The sequence below is a fragment of the Mirounga leonina genome, unplaced genomic scaffold, assembly GCF_011800145.1.
Source record: "Mirounga leonina isolate KUSES-001 unplaced genomic scaffold, KU_Mleo_1.0 Mir_366, whole genome shotgun sequence".
Lineage (NCBI taxonomy): Eukaryota > Metazoa > Chordata > Mammalia > Carnivora > Phocidae > Mirounga > Mirounga leonina.
This window is the reverse complement of record NW_023270709.1, coordinates 5529054-5542944: the sequence shown is the minus strand read 5'-3', so window position 1 is coordinate 5542944 and position 13891 is coordinate 5529054. Positions and strand designations below refer to the sequence as shown.

The window sequence follows — 13891 nt, the reverse complement described above, 5'->3', positions numbered from 1 at the left end:
ACCGTAGGGATCTAACATGACTCCATCAGTTTGCAAATGAGGAAATGAAGCCTCATTGCTTAATTAGCAATGTTCCCAGGTCACTGTATCAGTTAGGGCTGATACTTGGCTTCTAGCAGCAGTGACTTTGAATTATTTTTTTTCCTCTCCCTTAAAAAAGTCTAGAGACACACAAGTCTAGGCCTTGTGGCTCCACAATATCCTCTTTCTGTTCTACTGATCATTGTCACTGGCTTTCAACCTCATGTTCTCCTCAGGCCACAGAAGGCCATTGCAGCTTTGGTCATGATACCTGGGTTCTAAGCAAGGAAGAGGGGAAGAAGAAGGGTAAAAATGTACCTTCCAGCTGAGTAAGCCACTTTAAAGATCATGGCAGGAGTCCCCCCAGTGACTTCTACTTGTACTTCCTTTCCTGCAGGAAAGGCTGCACAAAGTAGGTTTTTGGACGGGCACATAATCCAGTCTCCCAACCATTTAGAGGTTCTGTTAGGAAGCAAGAAGTGGAGAATGGACACTGGATGGGAAACTGGTAGTTTCTTCCATAATTAAAGAGTGGCTAAGAAGTGACATTGACCCAGATCTCACTGCTCCTCTTCCAGTGCTCTCCATAGACATCAGTTTGCAAAAGGCTTCATGAAGCTAAGAGTCCTCATTTTCTAAAACAGAGAGCTGAAGACTGAATGAAAATATTTCTTGATTCAGATTTCTGAATCAAAATGTTTACTTACTTTTCAGCATTTCTAACTTTTAGTCAACAACACATGTCCATGACTTCTAGAGAAATTTCTGTCAATGACCTATAAAGGAATGTTCATGTTAGGTTGGGCTGATCATGAACATTTTTCAGCTAAAGCAATGGGATTTTTTTTGCGAATATATTTCACTGGGACTCACAAACTGATCACTGAGGAGAAAGAACCAAGAGTACTTTGATGAATTGGGTGGGAGGAGAGGGCACCAGGGAACACTCCAGGCATGAGCAGCTGTGGGACCACATGGGACATGTGGAGGAAATTATGGGACACACCTGCTCAGGAAGATATGGGTAGGCGTTGGTGACTAATGCAGTCAAAGGGCCCAAGGGATGAGCTTTCAGAGGTCAAGACAGGAAGAGTCAAGCACTAAGGAGGTAAGATCAAAGTTAATGCAGACTATACCTAAGTGAGCCAGATCTCGAGAAGCAACCTTCCAGGTTCTGCTTTCCTCTAGATCTCTGGGTAGATAGGCATGATTTCAGGATCTCATGTATAGGAAAGAGGAAGGGAATCAACATTTACCAAGTGCCCACTATGTGCTAGGAATGAGACTACTGAGACTATAGTGTAGAATGGAGAGAGAGCTCAATTATGTCATTTATCGACTTTGGGATCTTAACAAGTCACCTCCCTTCTCTAAACCCTTCTATAAAATCGAGTTCTTTTTTTTTTTTTTTAAAGATTTTATTTATTTATTTGAGAGAGAGGGAATGAGAGAGAGCACATGAGATGGGGGAGGGTCAGAGGGAGAAGCAGACTCCCTGCTGAGCAGGGAGCCCGATGCGGGACTCGATCCAGGGACTCCAGGATCATGACCTGAGCTGAAGGCAGTCGCTTAACCAACTGAGCCACCCAGGCGCCCAAAATCGAGTTCTTAACATCTACTTGTGCAGAGTTTTAAATGTCATTAAGGTATATATAGTGATAAGAAAATGATAATGGCCAGTATTAATCAAACATGTGCTGTTTGTTACACATTTATCTCATTTCATCCTACAGAAACGCTATATAGTTTAGTGCTTTTAGAACTTTTTTTTTTTAAGATTTATTTATTTGAGAGAGAGAGAGAGAAAGCACGCGCAGGGAGGCGCAGAGGGAGAGGGAGAGACAGAATCCTAAGCAGACTCTCCACTGAGTGCAGAGCTGGAGGCGGGGCTCGATCGCAGGACCCTGAGATCATGACCTGAGCCAAAATCAAGAGTTGGATGCTTAACCAACTGAGCCACCCAAGCTCCCCTAGTTTAGGTGCTTTTGGCTGTGTCCAAAATCATTTAAAAATTTGCTTATAAAAGGGTAAGTTTGGGAAATTATTGACTCACACAATCAAAAAGTCCAGGGGCAGATCTTCCAAGTTCTACCATGACTAATTCTGGAGCCTCTAAATATGTTATCAGAACTTTCTCCTTTATCACTCTCTGAGCTCTGCATTCTTCTGTTTTGGCTTCCTTCTTTGGCAGCCTCTCCCCCACATAGTGGCAACTTTAGGCTCCTAGCACCCTGTTGCTAGAGACCCAGAGAGAAGAAGAACACAGACTGTCCAGAACTGTGTCAGGTGTCCATCCCTGAATCAGTAATGTAGGCAGGGGAAAAGGGACACTGATCGACTACCATGTGACTGGCAGTCTCATCTTTTAGGGAACTGACAGTTCCGAAAACAATTCAGGCTTAGATTAAGTAATTTGCCCCAAATCAGTCCGCTCTAAGTGGAGGACCTGGATATAAACCCCAGGGATTTCTGACTCCAAAGTGCATGGTATTTGCAATACAACAGCAAAAAAGTGATTATAGCCCATTAAAAAGGGGTATCCAGGGTGGCAGCTGAGGACGCGTACCTGAATCAGAGACAAGGAACCCTTAAGAGGCTCCATCTTGCCCACTGGCCCAAGTCTAAATTCAAAGCACTGGACCATCTGGTGAACCTCTTTACCTCTCTTATTACTTTCCAATATTCTCTGGTTACTTTCTGCACTTTGTCATCTTAATTTCTTCAACTAAAAAATGACATTCTTCCTCTTCTCCTACTTTCATCATTTACATATACCATCCTCTCTCCCAAGACTATCTTATTTTACTTCTCTCCCCAAAATGCTTTTCAGCTCTTCGAGTTAGGCTAAGGTTCCACTTTTTCTCAGAAACCTTTCTTTACTCTGATGCCTCGTGCAGCACATTCCTTGCATTTTTGATATACTAAGAGCCCAGTTCTAGGAGCCAGGCAATGTCAGTTTCCGTCCTAACAGTTTCAACTTCAATTTTGGCTATTGTTCATTGGTTCTCTATTATGAGTGGGGTTTTTTAATTCCATGTTTATCTCCACTATTGGCTTAGTTGTGTGTATGTTTTTAATGGTTACTCTGGGGTTTCTAATATAAATCTTTAACTTGCTATCATCTACCGTCAAATAATACCATCTCACTTCATGCACAGGGTGAGATTCTTACAGCAGCATGCTTCCTAAGGGGGGGAGAAAAACATATTTATCCACATATTTACAACTCGGGTCTCTTTATCTGTTTGGGTGGATCACATTTCCTTCTACCTGAAAAACTTCCTTTAACATTTTTTGTAGCACAGATCTGGGGCATGAATCTCAGCTTTTGTCTGGCTGAAAAAGTCTTTATTCTGCCTTATTTTTGACAGATATTTTTGCTGGATATAGACTTTTACAGAGACGACTTGTTTTCTGCCAGCACTTTAAAGATGCCGTTCTATTGTCTCCAGGTTGTGCTGTATGAGTAGTCACTAGTAATTTTCAACTTTGTTTCCCTGTATGTAATGATCTATTTTTATATCTAGCTGCTTTTATTAAGAAGATCCTTTTTTTCTTTTTTAAAATGTTTTTTATTTTTTTTAAGATTTTATTTATTTATTTGACAGAGAGAGCAAGAGAGCACAAGCAGGGGGAGTGGCAGTGGGAGAGGTTCCCCGCTGAGCAGGGAGCCCGACATGGGGCTCAATCCCAAGACCTTGGGACCATGACTTGAGCCGAAGGCAGACACTTAACTGACTGAGCCACCCAGGCGCCCCTCCTTTTTCCTTTTTTTAAAAAAATTTATTATTTAAGGATAATTGATATACAATGTTATATTAGTTTCAGGTGCACAACATAGTGATTCAACACTTCTATATATTATGCAATGCTCACCACTTACTGGTAGTTACTACCATCTGTCATCATTCAACATATTTAATATGATGTGCCTTGGTATGGTTTCCTATCCTACTTGGAATTTTATTCTGCTCGGGATTCATTGAACTTCCTGAATCTGTGAGCTTATAGATCTCATCAAAATTATACAATTTTCCACCATAATTTCTTCAAATATTCTTCCATCCCCCACTTTATTTTGGGATCCTAATGACATGTATTTTAGAGTTCTTGACATAGTCTCATAGTCTATTGATGATCTGTTCATTTTTTTTTTTTAAGGTTTATCGATTTATTTTGGAGAAAGAGAGCAGGAGCAGGAGAGGCAGAGGGAGAGAGAGTCTCAAGCGGACTTCTCACTGAGGGTGGAGCCCAAGGTGGGGCTCGATCTCATAACGCTGAGATCAGGACCTGAGCCAAAACCAAGAGTCTGATGTTTAACCAACTGTACCACTCAGGTGCCCCAGATCTGTTCATCTTTTGTTCAGACTTTTGTCTCTTTGCTTCAGTCTTGATGCCTGTGACTTCCATTCACTGATCTTTTCTGCAGTGTTTAATCTGCTGCTAATTTCATACAAGTATTTTTCATCTCAGATATTATATTTTTAATTTCTAGTTCTATTTTTGTCTTTTAAAAATTTTCCATTTCTCGGGGCGCCCGGGTGACTCAGTCGGTTAAGCATCTGACTTCTGCTCAGGTCATGATCCCGGGGTCCTGGGATCGAGCCCATTTCTCTCTTTGTGTCCACGCTCTCCTCGCCTTTCTTGAACGAGGGGCACATGTTTATACCAGCTGCTTTATGGGCCTTGTCTTCATCACCTTTGTGTTTTCTAGTCTATTTGTATGAGTGGTTTTCTTCATGGTTATGGGTCATATTTTCCTGCTTCTTTGTAACTTTTGACTGGATGGCAGACATTGTGAGTTTTATGCTGTTGAGTGCGGGATATTACAACATCCTTTAAATGTAGTTGGACTTCATCCTGGCATACAATGACATTACTTGGAATCGGTTGGATCTTTGCAAAGCTTGCTTTTAAGCTTTACTAGGGCAGGTCCAGAGAACTCTTTGGTCTCGGGATAATTTAACCCCACTATTGAGACAATGCCCTTGAGGCATTTCCATTCCAGTCAACAGGAACACACATCATTCGTAGCCCAGTGTGAGCTCAAGGAATTGTTTGGTCTGCTGCTTTCCAGTTGTTCCCTCCCTATTCTTGAGTAATTTCTAATTTTGCACATTCGTATCAGTTCTCAGCTCAAGACTAGAGAGGGCCTCTCTGCAGATCTCCAGAGCTCTTTCGGTGAAGTTCCTCCCACGTCTGTGTTCTGCCTGGTAGCTCCCCCTGACTTGGGTGCTCTGAATTCTGCTTTCTCTCTGCTCAACTCAGTGCACCCACCAAGCTCTGTTTGGGTGCCCCCCCACCCCTGCACTGCAGCCTCCAAATCTGTTGGGACAATCACAAGCTAGCTTCATGTGTTTCCCTTTCCTCAGGGGTCACTGTCATGCGCTGCCAGTTGTCCAATGTCCTGAGAACCATTGTTTCATATATTATGCCTACTTTTTTTAGTTATTGCAATCAGGAAAATAAATCCAACTCTTCCTGCTCCATTGCAGCCAGAAGTAGAATTCCTCTCTTCATTTTCTTTTGATTAAAATGTGTCTTCTTTCCCTCTATCTACCAATTCTCTTAGTGTCTGTCCTGTTTATTTGCTCCTGTATTCCTTTTAATTTGGACTTAATTTATAATTTTTTTCATCTTTTTTCTCAGTTCTTTCCCTTATTTACAAGTATTTCTTTTCTCCAAGAATCTCATTTCAGAGTTTTTCTAATTTTAATGTATTTTTTTCTTCCATATTTGTGATCCTTTGCTTGACTTTTTCTTCTTTTTTTAGCTAATTTGAAATTTTAGGTTATAGTTTTCACCAGTTTGTATCTGTTGTCTTTCTGGCATACTCTCATCATCTGCAGAGACATTATTCTGCTCCTAATTCTTCTTGATTTTATTAGTAATTTTGTATGGATTTGGTCATGATCCTTTTCTGTTGCCCATGTTTAAGTGAAACGAGTTTTATTGTGGTTTTAGGAGTAAGAGAAAGGCCAGGATAGCTTTAAGAGCTGCGTGGCTCTATAGTTCCCCCTTCTGTTGTTTTCAGAAACCACCCTACGTTAGAGATCTTTAATGCTCCCTCCCTCATTTTTACTGGGATTCTGCTTTTTCCTTTGCTGCTATTAATCCTATCCTCCATATCATGGAGGATATCACTGTAAGGCTTGTTCTGAAAGGGAACTTTGATTTTTTTTCATTTGGGAGTTCATTTACTTAGCTTCTTGGTCTGTTTTTTTATGGGGGCTAGTAGGGGCAGATGGTCAAGGGAGAGTCAAACCTATGGTCCTACCTCCATGATCTTCCAAATCTCCCAGTATCCAGTCATTTCTAAAGCCTTGTAGTTCTGACTGTCATGTCTCTATTTCATCACCCATTTACTTCAGCAAATGTTTATTAGATACCCACTATGCACAATGCTGTGCTAAAAATCACAAATATGAATAAACAAACTCTAGCCTTCAGGAAGTTTCCAAGTTAGTCGGGAAGGCAAATATATGTACAATTATGTACAGCCAGGCTGCAGTCACTGCTGTGAAGATGCTAGGGAATAGGAGCAGTGTCTACAATAGCCAAGATAGGGAAAGAGCCCGGATGTCCATCGACAGATGAATGGATAAAGAAGATGTGGTATACACACACACACACACACACATACACACACATAATGGAATACTACTCAACCATCAAAAAGGATGAAATCTTGCCATTTGTAATGATGTGGTTAGGACTAGAGGGTATTATGCTAAGCGAAATAAGTCAGAGAAAGACAAATACCATATGATCTCACTCATATGTGGAATTTAGGAAACCAAACAGATAACCGTAGGGGAAGGGAATGAAAAATAAAATAAGATGAAAACAGAGAAGGAGGCAAACCATAAGAGATGTTTAACTCTAGGAAACAAACTGAGGGTTGCTGGAGGGAGGTAGGTGGGGGATGGGGTAATAACTGGGTGATGGACATTAAGGAGGGCACTTGTTGTGATGAGCACTGGATGTTATATGCAACTGATGAATCACTAAATTCTACCTCTGAAACTAAAAAAAAAAAAAAAAAAAAAAAAATAGGTGCTATGGAAACACAGAGATGACATCAACAAATTCTTATTGGTTTGAAACCAGGGCAATTTTCATAAAGAAGCAACATTTACATCCCCCCAAACTCGAAAGTCTAACGTGATCCACCTAATAATAGGAATCAGGGTTCTTGTAGGAGGGTGGGCTGATTTAAACAGTAGCTTTTGAAATAGCCAAGCTATGTTATTAAAGAACCCGAGGCGAGATAATTAGTGCTGTCTCCTCTACAGAGCTGCAAGCTTCTCCTTGCCCGTCAGCCTGGCCTCCTCTTCCTTTTATCTGTTTTCCTCTTCCCTGGCAATGTTGACAGTTCTCTGGGAGGAAGACAGGATGGTTGCTGCTTGGTGGAGATCTTTTCTCATTCTCTTCATGGGAGACTCAGCAGATTACAGCTTTGCCTTCTTCTGCTGGAAGAACATCCCCGGACTGAGCAGTCCTGCTCTCCTGACCTGTGACGTGCACCCCCAGCCCTGCACCACCCCATTACCTGGGGAGACGCGCTGGCTGGCAAAGGAGCCAGGCTGGCATTTCACACAATCAAGTCCCTTTGTTTGGATCTGCTCATAAAGCCAATGGGTGGATGTGTGTACTGGCACAGAAGGAGGGCAGGCTGCCATCTACCCAGCTTTCACCCAGAGCAGTCTTTGTGGGCCGATCTTAATTATACAGTACCAATGTGTGTGTCTCCCTTCTATTCCTAAGAATGGTGTTTTTTTTTTTTTAAGTGTTGAGTCCTGTATTCAATTATGCAAGGTTTCAACTAGAAATTTCTTTAAAAATGTAGAAAGTGTGGTTATTTTTTGCGGTATTTTCCTGGTCTGTGATGCTATGGCTTCCTATAGAACCAGAAGCTCAGAAGTAACCTGCGAGGCCAGGCAGGAGGTGGGAGAAAGGAGGAAGTGCGCCAAAGAAGGCCTTCTCTCTGTGAGCCCCAGTAATGACCTTCCAGAAAGGGGAGCCTGCTAAGGATAAACACACCCTGAAGCTGTTGACTAAAAGAGGAAGAGGAAGAAAATTCCAAGTCCAGGAGGGAGGGGACTAGCAGCCTTCCCAGCTGCTCTTCACCCTGGCCCTTCTGAGGACCCCATTGTCCCTATGCCAGCTTCCCTGCCCAGGCCTTCAGGCAAGTCACTGCCAGATCACCACTGCTCCTGCAATCTACGGGTTCACTGACACCCCCCAATTCTTTGCCAGGTGGGGAGTCCCTTTGCATGATAGTTCCATAAGATGAGCTTAGAAACTTCATTGAAGAAATCAGAAACTAGAAACTCTAAAGCTTGGAAGCAAAGGACTTCCAAGCTACAAGATCCTTTTTTCTATAGAGAGAGAGAGATCACAGGGAGAGGCAGAGAGAGAGAGGGAGAGAATCTCCAACAGACTCCATGCTGAGTGCAGAGCCTGATGTGGGGCTCCATCCCAGGACCCTGAGAACATGAACTGAGCCAAAATTAAGAGTCAGATGCTTAACTGACTGAGCCACCCAGGCGCCTCCGAGCCACAAGATTCTTGTCCTAACTCAACTGTCTTGAAGCTTGGCTCAGCCAGCACAACCCACGGGCTCCCCTCCCATGTCTTCCTTCAACTCTGCCTGAGTTAGGCACCGAGCAGAGAGACTCAGTCATTTGGGCCAGAGTGGACCTGGGACAGAGCTGTCCCCCTAGGTACTGGCTTCCTTCTTTCTCTCTCACTTCTGGGTATGGCCTGAGGTGGGAGCTCTGGCCTTGGGGCCGCCCAGAGTTTCCCCTTTGTTCCCTGAGCCACTGGTGATGAAGACACTTCATCAGTCAGCATTCCTCTTTGGAGCTTTAAACCTTCTTGAACAAATCCTTCAGCTCTGTGACCTTGCCCTGGTATTCTTCCCCCCACCTTCACTCCATTTCTCCTGGTGCCATCCGGCCTTCCACTCACACAGCCTATTGATTGTTCATGATAATTACATCCTTCAGGAAGATCCCTCAGTTCATCCCCAATGGCATGGGCTGGAGTTTGGAAGTGATTATGCTATAGTTATGGGGAATTAGATGGAGGACCTTGGTTCCTGGGAACACATCTACCCCGCAGGGGCATGGATAACCAGATTCTTTTCATGTCCTGGTTTTAACTCATTTTTAAACCATTCACTAAGTCCCTAGTTCCTTCTGAGTGGTTTCCCTAGCTTTTAGCTCCTAGGTCCAACAAAAAATGAAAAAGCTCTTATGCTAAAGGTTCTGCCTACTAGAGCACCAAGCGACTCTAGTGATAATCAGGCATCATTCTGATTACAAACTGTGGGACTTGGCAAGGAGCAGAATGCCCTTCTAGGCAAGCCTCCTGCCCGTCTGTCCTTAGGAGGCATGGCTGGTGCTCAGGCCGGAGAGCAGGAGGATGGTGACACCACGCACACACACGCGCGTGCACACACACATGCACACGGGGTAGCTGAGCGAGGAGAAGTCATGGACACATGAGACTCATTCTGGGAGCTCCCAAAGTGTGAGGTTGAGCTCTCTTGCTCAGGCCTATGGTGCTGGCAGGACGGCTAAGTATCGCAGTCTTCATACTGCCAGGAAGCTCCATTGCCACCGTCAAGATCAGAAGTGGCATTATAAATAGTACAAGAAAGCCCATTTGGGCACAGCTGTGAAGGCCAACCCTTTTGGAGGTGCTTCCCATGCAAAGGGAATTGTGCTGGAAAAAGTAGGGGTTGAAGCCAAACAGCCAAATTCTGCCATCAGGAAATATGTCAGGGTCCAGCTGATCAATAGTGCAAAAAAAAAAACCCCAAAAAACAAACAAACAAAAAAACCACAGCCTTTGTACCCAGTGATTGTTCAAATTTTATTGAGCAAAATGAACCAGTTCTGGTTGCTGGATTTGGTTGGAAAAGTCATGCTGTCAGTGACATTCCTGGAGACATTAAGGATGTCAAAATAGCCAGTGTCTCTCTTTCGGCCTCATAAAAGGCAAGAAGGAAAGACCGAGATCATAAGTTTGATGGTGCACACATGACAGTAATAAATTTTCATACGCCAAAAGAAAAAACAAAAAACGAAAAACAAACCAAGTGTGAGGTTGAACCATGTGGAATTGCTGGGCCTTGGGGAGAAGCCTGTAGATTCCTGTTAGGTCCCACTTTTAGCCTCAAGCAGAGAATGGGGGGAAATGGGGATTCCTAGCTCTTCTCACTTGCCAGGTTCTCCTGATGAGTCCTCCCGTACGACAGAGCTTCTGCATCCAGACTGGCACCTCCAACGTGAAACTGCCTACTCTTCGCCTCCTCACCTCTTGGGGGAACTCATTAAAATGCAGATTCTGACTCATTCGGTTCTGTGGGGCTGGCGATTCTACATTTCCAACCAGCACGCTGGGGATGCTGCTGCCACCAGACCATCCTGGGAGGAGCAGTCTCTAGAATGTTGTCCGTAGAGTTGTATCACATCCTAGCTCTGAAGATGGCAGAATGAATCTTTCCTGTGCAACATTAGCATACCAAAAACAAAATAAAGCCAAGCTGCCGCCGATTGTGCATGTAACATCTGTGTCACATTTCCCCACCCCCACCCCACCGGTCTGGAGAGTTCCATAACCTACTTTTTTTTGCTGCAAACCCACTAAGTCTATAAAAAGGGAATTTTTCTTTCCTTTCTTCACTGATCTTTCATTCAACAGATATTTCCTGAGCACCTACTATGTCAGAGGCATTGCAACCCATGCTTCATACTGTGGCAAGAGTAATTGTTGGAAATGAAACCTGACCCTGTGATTTCTCTTCTTACAATTCTGTTTCTGCAAATATAAAGTGCAAGTGCCCTAATATGGCCCTTCTGATACCTGCTGAAAGTCGACTTATCCTCTCACCGACCACTCACCCTACCTCAGGCCCTGCCCAGTATTAGAATCCTGTCCCCACAATCTCCTGCTGAGTGGCTCTGAGCTTTGGCACCTGCTCCCTCCCTTCCTATGGACAATCTATAGAATCTAATCTAATATAGACATTCATGGCTCACTTACCCGCTTCCAGATGTGACTCCCCATCACTCCTTTCAGGAATTCTTTTCTGAACACCCAGGTGGATTTCCCGCACCCCCCCAGTTCTGAACAATTTTACATTGAAATTCCGGTTCTCTCTCTGATAAACTTTAAGTTTCTTAAGTGTAGAGAAATGTCTCAACTCTTGCTGGCAGGTTTTCCCATTTGAGATGCCCATGGACTTTGACCTGCTTCCAAGTCATTAGTTTTGGCCTCACAGCAGCTGGTGAAGGGCTGGGTGACAGACTGCTGAGGAATGAAAAATGTTCCAGGGTGAACATGCGTCATCCGTGCTATGTGACATTTTACAGGCCAGCTTGGGACAGAATCAATAAAAACCCGGTCAATGCAGGGTGAGGAGAATACGAAGTAGGCAAGCTAAGGACAGGAGGGTAGGGTGCTGATGTCTAATGCCAAGCACTTAGAGACAGAGTGGGTCAGGAATTTTAGATCTGCTCCTGCCCTGGAAATCTCTCACCCTTGGATATAATACGATGAAAAAGGAATCCAAATGCTTTGCACCTTCTAACTCTTTGCCTAATGTTTGGCATGGCTAATCTTTCCTAATTTGACAGTTTTGTAAACCATTTCACTTTATGTCTTTGGATTGCTAAAAATCCATTCTTCCTTTTTATGGGAAAAGGGTTTTGGAAAATATTTAGTTTTCTTGCTCCTCTCTTGAGATCGCAACCCCCATTCAAAAACCATGCACACTAACACACCCCAACAACAGCACAAAACAAAGACTTCTTTTTCCTTTATTAGAAACATTATGCATTTTTATTGTAGAAAGACATATACATATAAGTGAAAAGATCATTTCACTTGGTCTTACCATTTGTAGGTAACCAGTTTACACCTAGTGCATATCTTTCCAGATTTATTTCCATGTACACAAATGTGTATAAATATTCTTATGAAAATATGATCATACTATGACTACTATTCATAATGGTATCTTGGTGTCAATTTAGATCCATATCTTAATTGGTGTCCATACAGGTCTGTACTGTTAAGACTGCATAGCCTCGCCCTGTGTGGATCTACCAAAATTTATTTAATTCCTTGTCACTGGAAATTGCTGTTTCACTAATATTTAGGCATTGTAAGCAATGCCTAAAACAACATTTTTGAACTTGTGTCTCTGGCATCATTATTTCCTTAGGATAAAGTCCAAGACATGGAATTCTTGAAAGTGGAAGAGATTAGCAGCATTTTAAAGGTTTTACAACGATGTCTTTAAGGTGTATCTGTTACGTCTTGCTTCCTACGAATTGCTCTGTGTAGCCAATGCCCAGTCTATAGCTTTGACCGCCGGGGAGGCCAGTTGGGTGGCCTGGTCAACACGCATGCCCAGTGTGTCTGCCTTGAGGTAGCTGAGCTGCTGAGACATGGCCTGGAATTCAAATACTCTCTTGGCACGACAGGGGCAGTCTGGAATATCCTTTTCTTGAGGGCTATTTTCACCAGGAATCCAGATGAGGACAATCCCTCTGCCAATTTCTGAGAATTTGTCCAGATTCAAAAGCTATTTTGGGTTTAAACTTCTGCAAAATGTTATCTTCCCCGGATTCCTGTTTCGCTATGGAATCCAATTCTTTTTCAGATGCTTCTCCCACGCGTCCTGTAATCTCTGTGACATCATCCTTTTCTACAACTTCAGGTGTAATCCCATCTTCTGTTTCCATTCCGGTTTCAAATCCTGGGAAAAGGAAGTGGCAGTCTAGAACTCTACTGTCCAGATGATCTGTGCACAAGCTTGCTTGTGTCCCAGTCTCCGGTCTGGACTTGGATGCTGCCTACTGCAGTAATGTGCCTTGTGACATCTGGGGCAGGTTTGGGGGCCCAGATAGCCACAGGCCCTGCAGAGAGGAGCACCAGACCCCAGCTGGAGGCACCAGGATTTTCCTGTCTGTGGGGGAGAATTCTCAGAAGGGAGCTCAGATGAGTAAAACTTTTTCTTGGGTTGCCAATTCCTACAAACTCACAGCTGGCATAGCCCCGTGGCTCTGGGTAGCAGAAGAGAAAGAGGCCCCAGTGGGAGGTATCACGGGGACGCTGGGCAGGGACACGTGCACCTGCAGCACAAAGGGATGAAACAGCGGTGCCCAGCTTACAGGCCAGGGGCTGCCCCCCCAGCTCCGCCAGCCCCCCGGACCATCCGCCCGCCTCATGCAGAACTGCTCCCAAACGAGCTGCCTCCTCTCCAAGCCCTGCTCCACCGACTGCTTAAATCCTTCAATATATTCGTAACAGCTGTTTTTAAATCCTTGTCTCATACTGGCATTTAAAAAAATTTGTCATTCCTGGCTCTTTTTCTATTGCTTTGATTTTCCCCGATTTTGGGTCACATTTTCCTACCTCTTCTTGTCTAGCATCTTCTAATTGAATTTAGGGCACTGCAAATGTTTCACTTTTAAAAAGCATGTGGATTTTGTTGTCTTTTTGTAAAGAGTGTTGGGCTTTGCTTTTTTGCAGGTAGTTCACTTGTAGATCAGCGTGGTCTTTCCCAGGCTTGTTTCCAAGCTCTGTTGGGTGGGTCTGGAGTAACCTTTCCTTCAGTGCTACTTAAGTTCTAGTCCTAAGGTGGGACCTTTCTGGGATTTCTACTGAATATCCTGGGTAGCTCACTGAAATATCTCCATGTGGCTAGGCAGAACTCGAATGTCTCCAGTCCCATGTGAGCGATAATTACCAAATAGTTGCTCTTTCCCTGGTGGTTGTTCTTTGCTTGGCCTTGTGGAATCTCACCTGTTCATCCCAAAGCCAGCCTTCAGCCAGAACCTTCAAAGGTGCC

The 13891-nt window shown here is 43.7% G+C and overlaps 2 pseudogenes; one reads left to right on the top strand and one right to left on the bottom strand.

The window, feature by feature from the left end:
• Positions 1 to 9419: 9419 nt before the first annotated feature.
• Positions 9420 to 10424, top strand: LOC118027209 (annotated as a pseudogene).
• Positions 10425 to 12333: 1909 nt separating this feature from the next.
• LOC118027208 lies at positions 12334 to 13373 on the bottom strand (annotated as a pseudogene).
• Positions 13374 to 13891: the final 518 nt, after the last annotated feature.